This window comes from Bombus bifarius, unplaced genomic scaffold (genome assembly GCF_011952205.1).
Source record: "Bombus bifarius isolate JDL3187 unplaced genomic scaffold, Bbif_JDL3187 scf7180000009755, whole genome shotgun sequence".
NCBI classification, from domain to species: Eukaryota; Metazoa; Arthropoda; class Insecta; order Hymenoptera; family Apidae; genus Bombus; species Bombus bifarius.
This window is the reverse complement of record NW_022885319.1, coordinates 362,287-378,695: the sequence shown is the minus strand read 5'-3', so window position 1 is coordinate 378,695 and position 16,409 is coordinate 362,287. Positions and strand designations below refer to the sequence as shown.

Below are 16,409 nucleotides of genomic sequence, written 5' to 3'. Positions count from 1 at the left end.
TCGCACAGTAGTCAACGGTATTAGGGAACCATGGGTTTCTAAGGTTTTGTTATTTCCGAGTAAGATGCTCTCTAATCGTAAGTAGAATAAGAATACGGATTCCGTTGTAATCTATACGAGTACGTATTTGGACGTTAAGTATAACAATTTTTTAATCGTTTTATTAAAGGTCTGTTAATTCGTTCGTAGTCATACGTGTTTCGTTATACAAAGTACGATATTTGTTAGAGTATCGCAGTAATAATAGCGACGAGTAGGTATCTTCGTATCGGATCGTTCCATGAGATACCCGGTCGTTGCTTTTCGTATACCAAATAAAGATAAACAATTTCCTCTTGGCGATCGATCAGCGCTGAATTTTCTCGACTTTTGCAATTCGCTATCCTTCTCTATTAAGTTTTCAATTGCAAATTGTTTAAAACACCGATAGTAATAACCGTCGTTGTTTGAAACTAAACTCTGAAAAAAAGTCGCGTTACTATCCCGACCCAGTATGCAAGAACAACCTACTCTGGCCATCTTCTCGTTACCGTGTTACGCTTCCTCCTAACCTTCGCTCGAATTCGCCTGATAAACGCTACCAAGCGCAACCAGGAAGTCACCGTGCCAGGCGTCGTCGCTCGACTCGGAATTAAAACGCGATTGTCTGACCTCCAACAAGCTCATGTCGTCCTAATACCGTTGACATCTGCGCGATTTATCTTTCTTCAGCCGGGACAAATTGAATTTACCTCGCGGCAGGGTGGGGCTCGTCCGTCATTCTTCCGACTTATACGGCCGCTATATACGGCTTCATACTCTCCTGATAGTGCGTGTGCTCGCACTATAAAAACAAAACCACGTCGAACATGCCACGACAGGTGAATCGAGGGAACGTGCGTGCACACGGGTGGACAGGTGTCCGGCGAGCGTGTATGAAATCGACGACAAACGTCAATGCCGATGAACGCTGGCGCCTTTCAGGGGACCAGAAGGTTGCCCCGCTGGAATATAGTGGACGGGTTTCGCGTTATGTTCGCCTGTTGACGCTCGTGTCTATTCGTCTCTGTCCGTGCGACAAGCGAGCATAATTTACGAGGTCCGCGACCTCCGTATCTGCCGTCCTAGTAGCCGGGAATGAGGCGCTAAAGCGAGGAACGTGGCTGTAAAATGGAGGAGGATTAAGCGTTCTTCGAGAACAGAAGATCATGACGTGCAGAGACTCGTGGGTTAACGCGGACTTGAACAACACAGCAACACCTCTTAACGCGGCACGTATTATTACGGCACACGGTTATTTACATATGTAAGCGTATCCTCTTTAAAATCGAACATTTCGTAGGAAAATCGATTTTAGTACGACGTAATCGAAAACGAAAGCAAAATGTTTCAAGTTCAGAGACGTAAGTGCTTTACGAACGGCTGTCGAGTTGACGATGTTTCGTCAAAAACCAAATCAAACGTACATAGCGATGTATCTTCGGCACTCTGCCATTGTGATTGATAATACTGGTTTAATGAAGAAGCACGAGCACGAAGACAAGATGTTGATGGAAAGATGACACAAAAAAGATGGCAATATACAAGAATAATCGTAGAATACGCGAAACAACGAAAAGTATGTAAGTACTCGCGTAAGACGTTAGGCTTTCTTACTCAACGCGAAAATTGCCATGGTATCCTGCTACGATCGTCGTCGAATCAATCACCAGCAATGATGACAGCCGAACACCGTTAAGTATCAGGACTCTATAAACGGCGAGTAATTTGCAGAAACCAGGTGCAAGGAGTGAATGATCACGGTGGAGTTAACATTCGAAAGGAACAAACGAGACAAGAAACCATTTTCACGTATGTACGAACAAAACGCTTCTATTCGTCGACTTACCGAACCACGATCGATATTACATATTCGTTCAGCGGCACCGTGTCATCATCGTGTTACCACTGAATGGTAACGGTATAATCGGCGCAAACGACTTTAACGTTTCCAATTCATCGAACATAGGCTCAAAACGCAACGTGGAGGAGCGTCTCGTCCGAACACGACGCAAACGAGTCGAAAGTGGTGTGTCTTGGGACGAACCAAGAAAGCTGAGAATAATGGAGCAACTCCTCTACGAGACAGGGTAATATGAGACGTAGAAATCCGTTCGATGGCGAAGGAAAACCAGCAGCCGCGACAATTCGTAGAGAACAAAAGAATGTTGGGGTGCTGTAACAGGACAGCATGTTCGGAACACCACTTGTCACCATCGATCCGTCACATTTGCGTGTGACAGTGCCTCGTTGCTATATAATAATTCCCGTCGTCTACCCATCGAACCCCGATGCTTTTCTTTTTCTCCGTCTCTTGAACTTGGTTTCTAATCGACCTTTTACTCTTTGAGAAATCTCTAGACGTATTTATACTCCGGGACATTTCAAAATACTGTATTACGTGTACGAGGCTCGGCCAAAGATAAATCGAACTTTGTTCGTAACTTCATATTTCGGTAAATTTAAAAAAAAAAGAAAAGAAAAAAGGAAAACAAACAATCGAGTTACTTTTCCATGTATGTTCCGCTCTCTTTTATCCTTCGTCACTAGATTGGTAATTTCTTCATTCCAGTAGAAAGTGGAGGGCTGGAGGCCAGAAGCACACGAATTATTCTACTTCCTCGGTGCTGTTGAAGGAACGTTGTCCGCCGAACGTCCTTTTAACCGGACGCAATTTCACGCAACTTTAACTCCTTTCGAATGATCGAACCTACACATTGCAATTTATGCAACGTTTCGGTAGATTTTGCGCCCTCAATGGATAAAACCTTTCTTTTTTACTACCGAAAGACGGTACCGCTTCCTCGCTCGTTGCGTTATCGATCCTCGTACTACGGTAAGTTCTCCCATAAAATGGTTAATTTGTTCCGTGTTGTATTTAAACCGTGTTACAAGAATATTGCGTTGTAGGAGGAGATCGCAATTTGTTACAATTTTTCGTGTTTTCAGAGTACCGTGTTACAACCTCTTTCACGCCGATCACACTCCTTGACAACGCTGACGACACTCTTCGACAACCCTGACAACGCTAAAAGCTCTCTGGCAACGCTAAAGCTCCGCTGGCAACTCAAGCCCCTGAACTCGCTACTAACGGCTACCTTTTATACCCTGGCTCCGGTATACCTGGCACATGTCCCATGGTCAAATAGACCCTCTTAATTACCCAGGGTTTTTCCCGATAATACACTATATACCTGGTACGTACATGTCCCATGGTCAAATAGATCCTCTTAATTACTCAGAGGTTTCTCCCGATACTACAGTACCGTATAATATATCTATAAATCCGGAACTGTATTCGTATATCGTACTGCCATCCGCGATAAGCTTCTTGCGTGAAACAAGCGTGTATAGGCTTAATGCTATAGATGTATGGTTAACGTTCACTTCTAACGACAAATTATACGTTATGTTTGTCATTTTAGGTGGAGGAGCGAATGAATTGGTTGCGCGGGTTCCATGCTTTAAAAGGGGATTCTAATTCCATCGTTTCGCTCGAACGAGTTCGGATAAAAAGGAATGCGGTGACAGCGATCAGGAAGCTATAACGGCGGAGAATCTTGCTCATTCCGCGTGTTCTCTCTTTAGTCGTTGTCCGTCAGACGGAAATTCGTGGCGATCGGGTAGGTTCAGGTTGTTCGTTCCACGCGTTCGCCGGAAATCGTAGGAGACGTACGCGCCGAGAAACGAGAACGGGTTGTGGGCGGTGACGGAACATTCATAGAAACTCTATCCGGCCCTCAGAGAGGCGAGGAGGTCAATCGGCATTTACTTCCCCTTTTACGACTGCGAACAGTCGCTAATTCTGGCCAAACTTTCGTCACCGCGTCGATTGGTCGAACCGTTTCACCGATTCTCTCCCCTCCTCTTTTGTTTCCAGCGGCACAAAGCGAAGTTCTTCCAAAATTCTTCCCGGAATTTCATAACGTCGAATAACGTTTCGATACTATTTATCGTAATTACTATACATCTGTTTAATGACAAGGCCAATTTCTATCGTTTATATTTTTACGTATTTCAGGATTTTTCAATTACTAATTGCTCGTATAAAACGTGCCGCGGGCGATCTCCGAAGGAAAATAGAAATAACGTTCGCATCCCCTTTGTTCCCCAAACGTATAGGGGAAGATGTTACTACCACCTATCGCCCTATGTATTCCTAGCAACTTTCTCAATTTCTCTTTGTTCGCGAAATATCGTTATAGCCCGTTATACACTTTGATTAACTCCCTTTGTACCTCGTTCTATAACGTCAAAGGAAATTACGCTTTACCTAAATCAAAAAGCGTTTCCCTCCGAACCCGATATAATCTCTGTACCGCCTCGACACTCCATCGACTTAACACGAATACAGCGAACCATTCGAAAGCCGTTATACCAAACAAACGAAACAACTTGGCACAATCACCGGCGCTTTAATTCTTTCTTACGAACGAGTTTAACGATTCGATAAGAATCAAACAGTTCCGCTAATCTCCGATAACCGTCGCTGCCTACTTATCGAAGCACCGGCAATCGATCGATCGAAGCGTTTGCATAATTCGTCCCACGCGACCATCGGCCGTAATTACGATCGAACCACGTACACGTTTTCGCGCGAGCACGTTACATTACATAAACAACGCGACGGTGTCAAGAAAAAAAAAAAGGCGATTCCACTTTTTTCGACACCAGGACGCCATAGGCGCGTCTCGGTGGTTCGGTGATCAGGTGGAATACCTCGTGCGGTTTCCAATCAATCGGCGGCTTCCGGTGCTATCAGAGGAGCATAAGTGGACCGGGAAAACCGAACTTTCCTATCGTTCCGCGAGAAAAACGTGCGTGTCGCCGATGCGTCGCTCCTGATAGACGGCGACGCGGCCAAGACTTTTACGAACCGGAAAAGAAATCGCGGTAAGGAGATGCCGTCGTCGATCCGACGACGAATCATCCCGTATTCACATATGTGAATGGCGGCGCGACTTCGTTCGAAGGAAAGGGTTAGTCGTCCAAGTGCTTCGAGTCACACATCGCGACAGGGCCGACATAACCGCGAGAGAGGTGCCCTGATATTCGTCTGGTCGTTCACCTCATACACCTTTCGAGCGGACACGTGCACTGGACACCAGTGGCGTAAAAGGGATTAGCGAGGAGACTCGTGAAATTTGAGATTTGAAAGAGAGCAACGAGACGCGTTAATTGGATGACGAATAAGGAATTCATCTAGATATCAGTGAGGTGTAGTTAGGCTTTCGTTCCGCAGAGTCTCCGGCGAATGTTTGTCTCTGGGTTTAGGGAGCGTTTGAAATTTGATTTCAACCTACGTGTGTATATCATCGGCGGTCTATCCGTAACTAAAAACACGTAAAAGTACGTTTGATCGACGAACTTAGCTTTCGAGATCTCGAGTGACGCTCAGCGGCTCACAATGAAGGGACGTATGAGTATTATCTATGTATGACATCTGTCGGTTACGTTTGTCGGAAAACTCTAATAAATCTTATCTTATAAGGCACATACGCGAGGAAACAGAAACAGCGGGCAGTATCGAATTTGTATTAAATAACAACGCGTAGCAATATGCTTGCCAGGAGTGCACCATGTTCCGCTTCGTGGAAACGCTCTTCGCCGACGTACCAGGCGTGCCAAGCCGGAATCATCGCTTGTCAAAACTGTCCATTAACGCGTCAGATCGATGGCATCATAACTCGACTAAGGAATAGGGCACGATACACGTTGAGGAGTTGTAGCGAATGCACACACGTGAGTAGGGGTCACCACCAGCTAAGCGCACCTAAGAAATGCCAACGTTCGGGTCAAGTCAGATGGAGGAAGGGTCTCGTTCTGATCGTTCCGATAATCGAAAGGGCTATCGGCAGTCTATTGGTTTGATCCCCCTGTCCCAGGCTAACAGAAGTTGGCTGGCAGTCGTACGAAATTCCTACGATCTTCCATGTGTCGGTACCATAGTCTGTACTCGACGGTCACCAGGTTAGTCACGACAGAAGCACGGTTTTCGAAAGCGTGTCACGCGATTCGTCGGCGATTAGCCGACGCAGTAGTAGCACAGAGTGCATTCAGCGTTTCTACGTTTCCACAGAGCCGGTCTGCTCTGGATGATGGAACGTCGGACAGCCTACCAATAGGAATAATTTAATCTGGTGCCCGAGGGAAAGGGTTGAATAAAATATATTCACATATTCGAAGTAGGCTGGTATACATCGCGAGAAGGTGTTCTATCGAGGTTGGCACGGGTTATAGCTTTGCCCTTGGGCAGTTATGTTGCTCTGGTGATTCGTCCCGTTCTTCGGAAACTGTCGTTCCGTGGACGAGTCGGAAGGGAGAATGACGACGATAGAGGCTAGGAAAACGGACAGGACGGGAGAGGAAAATTAATGGCGGGTGAAGCGAGGACGCTTGAAGGGATTCGGGTTGTCGTCGTTGGAGAGAAAGGGTTCGCCTCGTCGGGATTCCACCCACGCTTTTTTCACAGGATAACATCCTCGCGAGGAACCCCCGCGGGAAACCATCGGATCGAAGGCCTAGCCTAGGTTAGCGATGAGATTGCCTAGACCGGACCTATCCATCCAACGCGTTTCTCGTTTTTCTCTTCGCTTTGTCGCGTAAAACGGTTACAAGCAAATACTTTTCCTGTAATTAGGAAAACGATCTTTTCGAACGCTATAAATTATACGCTGTAAATTTGCTTAAAATTCTCCTTCTATTTGCGATCTACGAATCCGATCTAAACCCATTCCACAGCAGAACAAACATCGATCCTTGATAGAACCGATACTTCCCCTTAAAGTCCCTCTCAACTATCTCTCTCTCTCTCTCTCTCTCTCTCAAACTTTCCAGCAGTTTCCCAGGTCAGAATCACGACTTCAACCGAGTCAACTCCCCCAGGACCAAGACCCAATTTATACCACCATTCCCACCCTAAATTCAAAGGGTTTTTAACCTCCTTATCCAGGCCAAGAGACCTCCTACATTCTGATAGCTGCCTAACCAGTGTCACCTGCGGTGTAATTAATATTCATACATACGCCTCGTGAACATGACGTCCCATAGCCGCGTGCCGTTACAAAGTAACGCAAGCAATATCGTGCCGTTATTATCGGCATCTTTCGTTTCAGCATCGAAACGGTCTAAGCTATCCGAGTGAGTAATACTCGTGGCGAAGGGATTTAGGCTAGTTTGTCCGGCGGCAAGTAGCTTCAGTCCATCGACAGACTCGTGCTATCAGGATACCATGGAAAGGCCAGCTGATTATTGGATGACACACAAAAGTGCTAGGGGAACATAAATCACGTGATTTTCCACGGAGTTAAACATTTACGATGATTAACGTGTCAATAAAGAGACGATCAACGATGGTTTTAGACAATACAAGAGTAAACAAGACGATCAGGGGAGGAGGAACGACGAGGAGATGGTTTGGACAGCGAATTGGGGTGCGTTACCCCTGGGGCTGGCACCAGTCCGGTTCATTCTCCGCCAGGAGGCGGTTCGGAGGATTAATGGATTGTGCCGTTATGTGTCTCGACCGGGGGGGGGGGGTGGGATCATTCGAATGGGATGGACGAATGGTGCTCTTTATGGACCTCGTCGGTGCATGTAGATCGCTTTACAATGTTTTCTGAAATATTCCGCGAGGGAAGCTTATTAGCCAATTTACGTCTTTTCCATTTCGTATCACTTGTTATCGCTCTTTGAGAAACTCCATCGCGTTTGGTGGTTTGGTATTGTAATATATACATATATATATATGTATATATATATATTACGAATAATTTATCTTCAATTCATGCCGAATCTTTTGTTATATGATCAATTATATAATTCTATATACCGCATTCCATATATACCGTATATAGGATCATTACGACGAATAGTATCAAGTTGTAAATAATTTATTTCGAACTTCTTCTTTCGCTAAATCCATTATCATCGCGAAACGCAATCTGATTTATATAATTTACTACGTATAATACGTTGTATAATCTATTTTCTTTGTCGAACTTTAAATATCTTTATTTCGTAGGTTAATGATATTAGAAAGGATCGTTATACTTTTATCAGTTTCTAGACACTGGATTTCGCGTTTAATCTGGGAGAATCATAAATTCTCGCGACAACAACACGCGTGAAATATTTATGAAGCTGCCATGGAAAGATAGAAGAAACGTTTTACAGATAATAAATGATAATAGAACGTTAGAAAGTGTAATCGTATGTTTCCTTTCATTCTGTGAAATTCACTTCCTGAATCCTCGCCCAGCGAACCTCTCATTTCCTCCATTTATATAACCTGCTTAAACGAGCTCTCTCAATCACGGAATCCGTTCCCTCGTTTATAACATTGTACTACTTCCACGAATTAGTACCTACCAATTAGGACTAACTAACGCAGTGTAATTAAGTCCAGGTTATATAAATCAGCGTTATCATTGTACGACGCAAGCGTTTCGAGAGTTTCTTGTCTACGGTCAATAATACCGAATGTTTGAAATATATCCAATTCTAGCGCTTTTGCTACGTATGTAACGTTCTATGGGTCCATTTTGTACTCCGTCTTGCTAATTTGTGCATTCTATGTGAACATTCGTGAACCTAATTAATTGATATCTAAACGTTACAATAAATACAACGGCGTGGAAATATTTTGTCGTAGCTACTGTATAATCCTTTCCCAATATTTAAATCATACCCCCATGCCCAAAAGCACACACACCCATTCCCCTATTCGTCCACGGATCACGATCACAGCCGATCGATCAAGCCACATAAAAGTACGTACTATCGAACGATATGGAATTTGATATACCTATCCCGATTAAACGGTGTGTAAATATTACGATAAACACGATAACGTGCTAATATATTTTGTAATCACGGTGCGATATGTCGCCGCTATTTCGGAATTTAGAGCTACGAATCTGCAAATTGTACCATATCCATATCCAGAAACACGTTCAACCGTTCCCCTATTTATCCATAGACGGTCACACCCGATCAACCACATCTGACCGCAGCACCAAGTTTAGGGTTAAGAAGGTGCACCTACACAACGTCTTCTGGGCGTACATCAACGACGCCACGCAGATACACCTAACGCCTGGGCGTTTCCGTCTTGGAGCTGCCTTCCATCCAGGAGCAACGTGCTCCGCGTGGCGTCGACCTGTTCGTTCGGACGACCGAAGACCCCGCGGCGAACAACGTAGCCGCCGTTGGAAACCGATCTTACGCCGCGGACGATCGGTACGATTTGTACCCGGTGCTCGTCGCCACGAGGTCGCGATTCCGCACCGCCTCTTCGTGTCATGGTTCCGCCCCGCGAGTTTGACGGCCTGCCCTCCGCGGGAGCCGCCCCCGCTCTTTGAACAGGAACACAGAAACGCGAAGGAACCGACCCAGGGACGAGGAGACGGGGAGCTCGAACTCGATGAACTTGGCCTTGGCGCTGGACACAGCCGCCAATGGGAACAGGGGGGATTTTAGTTGCAGTTGCAGCGGCTCGTGAACGAGAGTCTCGGCGACGGACGTTGTTCCGAGGTGATTCAGTGGCTGCAACCACCGATGGAGTTATGTGTTTCTACTCTCGGGTATAGCGTGGATTGGTTACATTGGGTTATTTTACGGATATTTCTCGGAAATTTCTCTCTCAATTTCTTAGACTCGTAAGACGCAAGCACTCTCAATTCATCTCGATTAATAGGATTAATTAATAGGATTCGAGCTTCGAATAGGATACGAAATGTGTTTTAAAAAATATCAAATATCTATATCTATGTGTATATGAATTAATTTTCCCAGATTTGTCGGACCACTGGACACATGTACCACAGTGCAGGAAAGTTGCCACTAGAAAGTTGAAATCGACCCTTCAGGCGGGTCTGGTAGGCCGGCAAATCGACACTGGCATGCGTAAACATAGGCTTCGAAACCCCAAAGAGGTGGAGAGCGTCCTAATGAATCGCGCATGCCGCATTGCGCAACAGTGTTCTCCTTTTCAACAATCCCACTGTTCGTCGATGGGGCAGGCAGGGTAGGAGCATGCGTGAGGGGTTGTAACGTGTGTGCGTTGATATAATCGGTGAATATGCGTTGTGGAGAGCAACTTGGAGGGTGGAGTTGAATGATCTCGATGGCGAATGAAAGCAATTTGGTATTCTACCCGCCAGACTCGTATCTATTCTTCCATTATTGTTCATCGATATCATTCGTTTTCTGCATTTTCTAGTCGTGTTTGCGTATTATGTTACTTTTCACCATATCGTACATCATATACTACGTTTCGTATATTTGGTTCGTTAAAACGCTAATACGACCGACATACAGACATACGAATAAGAAATATAAAATCGAATGATAATTCGTTTTGCGGATTTCTATGCGCTTACGGGGTAACTGGAAAATGCACAAGTACAACGAATGCGTATACGTATATCCGTGGAGATAGAAATATTTAGAAAACCGATATACGATAATATAGCTCGTTTCGTGTGTTACCTATCTTGATAAATTTTTCCACTGTCTCTACCATATAACGATCAGAGGGTAAAATTTATGGAGACCCGTGAAAGGGATGCCAACAGCCACGTGGTATGGTTGCACGCGCCTGCGCCTTGATACTGTACGGCGGGACGAGCCGTTCCTTCAGGATCGCTCGCGAAGAAAGGTGGAGAGGTCGGAGGACAACGGTCGCGCGCGCGGCTGGGTAGGGGACAGATGGTCGCACGAGGTTGGACGAAAGGGCCAAGCGCACGCCAGTCGAAAAAGGGTGCGACCTTCGTTGGCCGAGGCCAGCCCTCGGGGAGACCGCGCCCACGCATTTTCAGCAGGATCGCAGCACTTGGATGGAGCTCGTTTGGCCTTGGCAACTCTCCGCCCGTGTTGGTACACCTCCTGGTCCCATCGAAGGGCCGCCTAGGGCCGAAGAAACTATCCCCACCAAATACTCTTAAGATATGTTATATCGGCTGTGTAGCTCGTGGCTTGTGGCTCGTGGCTTGTGGCTTGTAGCGGGGGAAAACGGGTTTTTACGGTCATAAGTACAAGTGAAATGGTTCGTTCGATCGGAGATAAATCGAAGAAGCGAGATTTTTCATCTTGAGATGGGTATTCCTTTTTAATGTCGCATGTGTTTCAAAGCATCTTACGATTTAAATATACGAATCACCGTACAGAATATCGAACACTGATCGATTCGTATTTAGATATTAACGTTATCAAAATCGAAAATATTTCCAAGCTGGAAAAATGTGATTTTGCAGATATTCCGGACATCTAAGGGCTGCAGGGGTTGCGAGAGATCGTAAGAATCGTCCTCGCCGAGAATTCTCCTTGAAATACTGCGTGCGTGATTTTTAGTGTTTTTGTTGGTAGGTTTTTGAAGTGATGGGACACGCGGAGAAATTAGCCGTGGATGGCCCGAGTGCGCTTCATTCGCAATGAGTAAAGTGATTTACGAGGAAGGAAGGTGGAGCTGAGTGTGGTTCGATTCGTTAATTGGAAAAGATAGACTTACATAATCTCCGGTCATCCGGTTTCCTAATATTTTATACGATTATTTGTATCTTAACATTTTACATGTTTCGTGTAATTAAACGATTGATATGATTTTGTGCAATTGTTATTACACGAATGTATAACATTTTGAAAATAAACGTGCACTTTGTTTTTCGAGAATCTAGAGAGCTTACCAACTTCCAAGTGTTAAGTGTATCAAAGTTGAAATATCTCCCATCTTTTTCCTCGCTTCGCTGTTGTTTTAGTCGAAATACTGAAACGTTATTTCGTCCCATATATATTCATTCCCTTACGCTTTTTCTTCAACGAGGCACATCTACGCATTTTGAACAGGATCTCATCAGATGTTGCAAGGCGAATATAAGATTCTCGAATCATGTACGTTTTGAAGGACTCTGCTACCTCAGGCGATATCCTGCTGTTATTCAGAAACATCATGCTGCGTAAAATCCATAATTTTTTTTCAGCTAAAAGATACGTTAACGTAACAAGCGTAGAAAAACGATTTATTTCTTTTTAATATACGAAATTGTTCGTTTTTCTGTGATTCTTATTAAATGTTCCTATTAACAAAATTCTTCTTATCAAGTGTCGCGTAATTACGATAAAGAAATTCTTCGAACGTGCAAAGTAATCACGAATTAAGGATATAATTTCCAATGCGAAGTCATTATTGTACTCGTATATAGAGATAAGTATCTACAAATACAATTTCCCTTCAGCTACGCCCAATGATATCTTCTACGTAATGGTATTTCAATAGCACGTACTCGTAATTGCCGGCTCGCGATGGCCGCTAGGGTGTTGCCATGGTGAGATACCAAACTCCATGAAAATATGACGAGTACGCCATAATCTGAAGCTCTTGAGCATCCTGTTTTCCTATCTTACGATATATGAAAGATATGAATTCGCCTATCTATGGTTACATATCGCAAACGGTGAATCTACCACACAACGATACTCCTGGTCTTTCGTAAAGTCTCTCTAATATAGCACAAATAACTTTTTATCAATTTCTACCTCACCTAGAATCGCGTCTGCCAATTATTATTCTTCCTTTATCAACGTAGTCGCAATACAGTAAATTTTGTCGAAGCAAAAATAAAAGAATATCAAATTCGTTGAAGCAAGTATAGAAGAATTTTCAGCGAGTCGTAACTCTGATGAACGTTAAAATGTAAGGTACTTAAAATTGAGACGTAAAACCGACTGAAAGGCGGATGATGGTAGATTGTATGACTCTTCAGAGAATATTTAAAGGCTCTTGGTCTGCTTCGCGCCGATATGTGCCTCTGGTTCGCCGGTTTCCCGCCAGGGTACCTCTTCGTCCGCCTTATTTCCCTGCTATGTCGATGTAACGGAGTTGTTTACACTGCGCATGTAATATGGCACCAAATACGCTTCTGTTCACGTCATGTCACTCGTGCGTCTTCCTTCCTGGCTACATCTCCACTCTCGACGCATCTATTTCAATCGATTTTCTCGTTGTAATAACTACTTACAACATCTATATGAAAGCCAATGTACGGATGTAATTTACAAATTTCTATAATCGCGTCGAACGCAATTTTCATATAACCAAATATTGTCTTATCGACCAGGTAACTAATATATCTCCCGGGGATATAAGAAATAGTCGAACGGTCTTGTAAAGGCTACATCGTAACAGGTTAAATCGCTTAAAAGAGCCGTTACAGTTTCATCGAACTGTTCCGTTGAAGGGTTTGGAGATACCAGAATTCAGGAGAAAGTCGAATCGTTCTCGATACATCCAGAACCAGGAGTCCATGTTTCGCAGCTATTGTCTCGAGTATCGTGATTGGGTGTTTTCACGTTGTGGCCACGTGAACGGTGAAAAGAAAGGGAGAAAAGGCAGCATCAAGAGCAAATCACGATACGGTTGGTAGCAGGGTCACAGGAATTCACAGAGCAACTCGTTTCCATCGAACGGGACACGTGAATACAACGAGAGATAATCAGGTGTTTGACCCTAACGTCTAGCCCTGTCTGTTTCTTCACTTTTTCCGAATGTCCATGAGAACAAGGACGTTGTACACCTAACGATTTTCATCGCGTACAAAATCCTTTCCGAAATTCGTCTTGTTTGATTGCGAAAATAAATAAGAATTAACAATGCTAATTTCAAACATTCATCGTTGTACGTAATAGGAATCTTTTTTCTAGGTCAAGCGTCGTGTAAATAATTTGTAGATATTCAAAGAGGAGTTTAAGGTAAGGCACTTGCGTTTCTCTCGTGGAATGGAGGAAAGAGAGAAGGTGGTGGGTGGATTGGCTCCTTGACCCCAAACCACCGAAAAAGTCCACGATGAGATATGAAAAAAATGAAAAGTGATATCTCTGTTAACAGGAGATCATGGTGGCCTCGGAGTTTCGCCCCGGAAACAGGTTGGCATTTGAGTTTCTTTAAAACGCGCCTACCCGTTCTCACGTTCGTCGTTCTTATAATAAAAGTTAATAATAATAGCAAATGTCATCTGTCCACTAGAAAAAGTTCGTATGTATCGCATTTATCGAATACGTTGTATGTGATCAAGAAGAATTGTAGAATCAAAAGGATCATCTACTTAGCTGTAAGACAATCCATTAGTTCGATTAAATAACTTTTCTCCAACAAAATCTGTACGATTCTTCAAAGTACCAAAAGTTCTAATACCGATACTAATAAAATAACTATTATTAAATAACAATTTTATTCTTAATTCAAGTTGTCAAGTATAATCCATAAGGAATGGCCTTTAAATTAGCGTGTTCAAGTATAAAAAACCGATTGTATAAATCTTTGAAGACTGTATGGACGAAACGTCCAGGTATCGTCGTAATAACCGCAATTAGATCCGCTTCATTGAGTTCTAAATGCGGAGACTCGATCACTAGGAACACAGATAAGGAGAAGAGCCACGAAGGATCCTCGTAACTGGAAGGAGGAGCCACGACGATGATCCTCCTGCCATTTCATCCTGCTATCCTGACCGCTGTCGCCGTCTTTCTTATTAATATGCTAATTTTACATGGGCATAGGCATCAAATTATTAACGGGACGCTCTATCCACGAGCGTTTCCTCGAAACAGGCTTGATGGAACCGCTTTCGATGTTGTCCAGGGTGTTTCAAGCTTACAGGCACGTGTAATACGAAACACCTTCGACCAGGATAGCATAGCAACGTGTAAAGTCGACTCATCCCCTGTGAAACCTTATATGTCCTTCGAGCATTTCCTTCCTTGGAAATTAGTGACAATGTCCCCTTACTTTTAGTTTGTACGTGATTCGGTTGACAATCTAGATCTGAATGAAAACTTTGTAGTTATTGTTCTACTAATGTAGACTGTCTCGCGCAACTGAACTAATATTACTATATTAGATCTTAACTCATACATCTAAGAGTCAATAAATAAATTCTATCGTATAACAATGACAGATTGGGCAAAAGCATGATAAAGTTTTAAGGATTCTATATATATATATCTGAGGTACAATTGTAAAATTCTGCAGCATAAATCTATAACCTACAATTTGTTGTTTCTCTATTCACTAACATTATTGGTCAGTAAATTATTATACAATAGAATAATATATTCAGTGAAATATAAATATTTATTCAAGGTATGCATGGATGGATATCGATTGTGCCAAGTTAAATATCTTTTCAAAGAATTCGTTAAATTCGTCGAGTATATTTTCAAATATATAAGTAACTGTTAATTTGAGCAGTATGACAACGAAGCATTAACAATTTTTGGGGACTAAAATACCGTGTGGTAAGAAAATTCTAATATATACGATACATAAATCAGAAGAAATTCGAGTCATTAATAGCATTGTAGTTCGAGCGTTCAGACGCGGTCGATGCGATCGACTTGGTTTCTCTGAAGCGGAGAGTTTGTCGAAGTTGAGTTTGTTTCTGAAGATGATTCCAGGAGGATCAGGAATGTATCAAACGCGCGGATCTGAATCCACCCGAGTATCCGCCCTTAAGCTCCCGGAGGGTAGAAGGATTTGCCGCTTCAGTGACTTTGAAAGAAACAGAAACGGCTAAAGAATCAGGAACGCAAACGAGAGAGGAGCAATGGCAACGGATATTCCTCGATAGTGCCTCTGTGTCGCTTTTATAGTCCTGGAAGCTACAGAGATGGAAACAAAATGTTCGTGGGCCTTCGAAGCATTTTTAAAGTGCCCGCCATTGAATGTCCATGCGACAGTCGTGCAAAGGTTAGCGGTTAAGATAAATATGCATTAAACAGACTTTAATTTAATTTGGCTTTAGATATCAATGCAATGTGTCTTTTCTATGTTTATTATTTAACATATTCCTTCACCATATAAAACTTATCGAAACTCTTGATATAGGGAAATCAGCAGTTTTATAAAGTCGCCTCGTTGCAGGTTCATGATTGACTGTGGCATTGGCAGCCATTTGATTCGAAACACAGTTTGCAAGACATCAGGAGATCATGTGTGCGCAAAAATTCTTTGGAACGCAACTGAGCTTTCAGGGAAGTGTGCGTTTATATATAACAATTTCACATTGATATGGATATTTTATTTGTTGATAGTTAATCCTTTAGTTTCTTAGATTCTTTAAAAATTTTAAAAGCGTTGTTCAGTAATAGAGTATTATTGGGAGTTATTAGTAGTTCTATAAGAAAACGTGGAACTTCGAACTTGTCATTCTGGGTTCTATTACTTGATATTTTATTATTTATTATTTTTCTTGAAATAATTCACCTCTTTTATACAAATATAAACAAAGTTCAAAGAGTTAGAAACAAAATAGACGTCATGTGTTCCTAATACATGTAAAGCTATACATATAAACGTAAGAGAGTATACCTGCACAAGCGTTATAGAAACCAATGTT

The 16,409-nt window shown here is 43.1% G+C and overlaps 1 pseudogene; it reads left to right on the top strand.

The window, feature by feature from the left end:
* Positions 1 to 13,719: 13,719 nt before the first annotated feature.
* On the top strand, positions 13,720 to 16,207 carry LOC117215623 (annotated as a pseudogene).
* Positions 16,208 to 16,409: the final 202 nt, after the last annotated feature.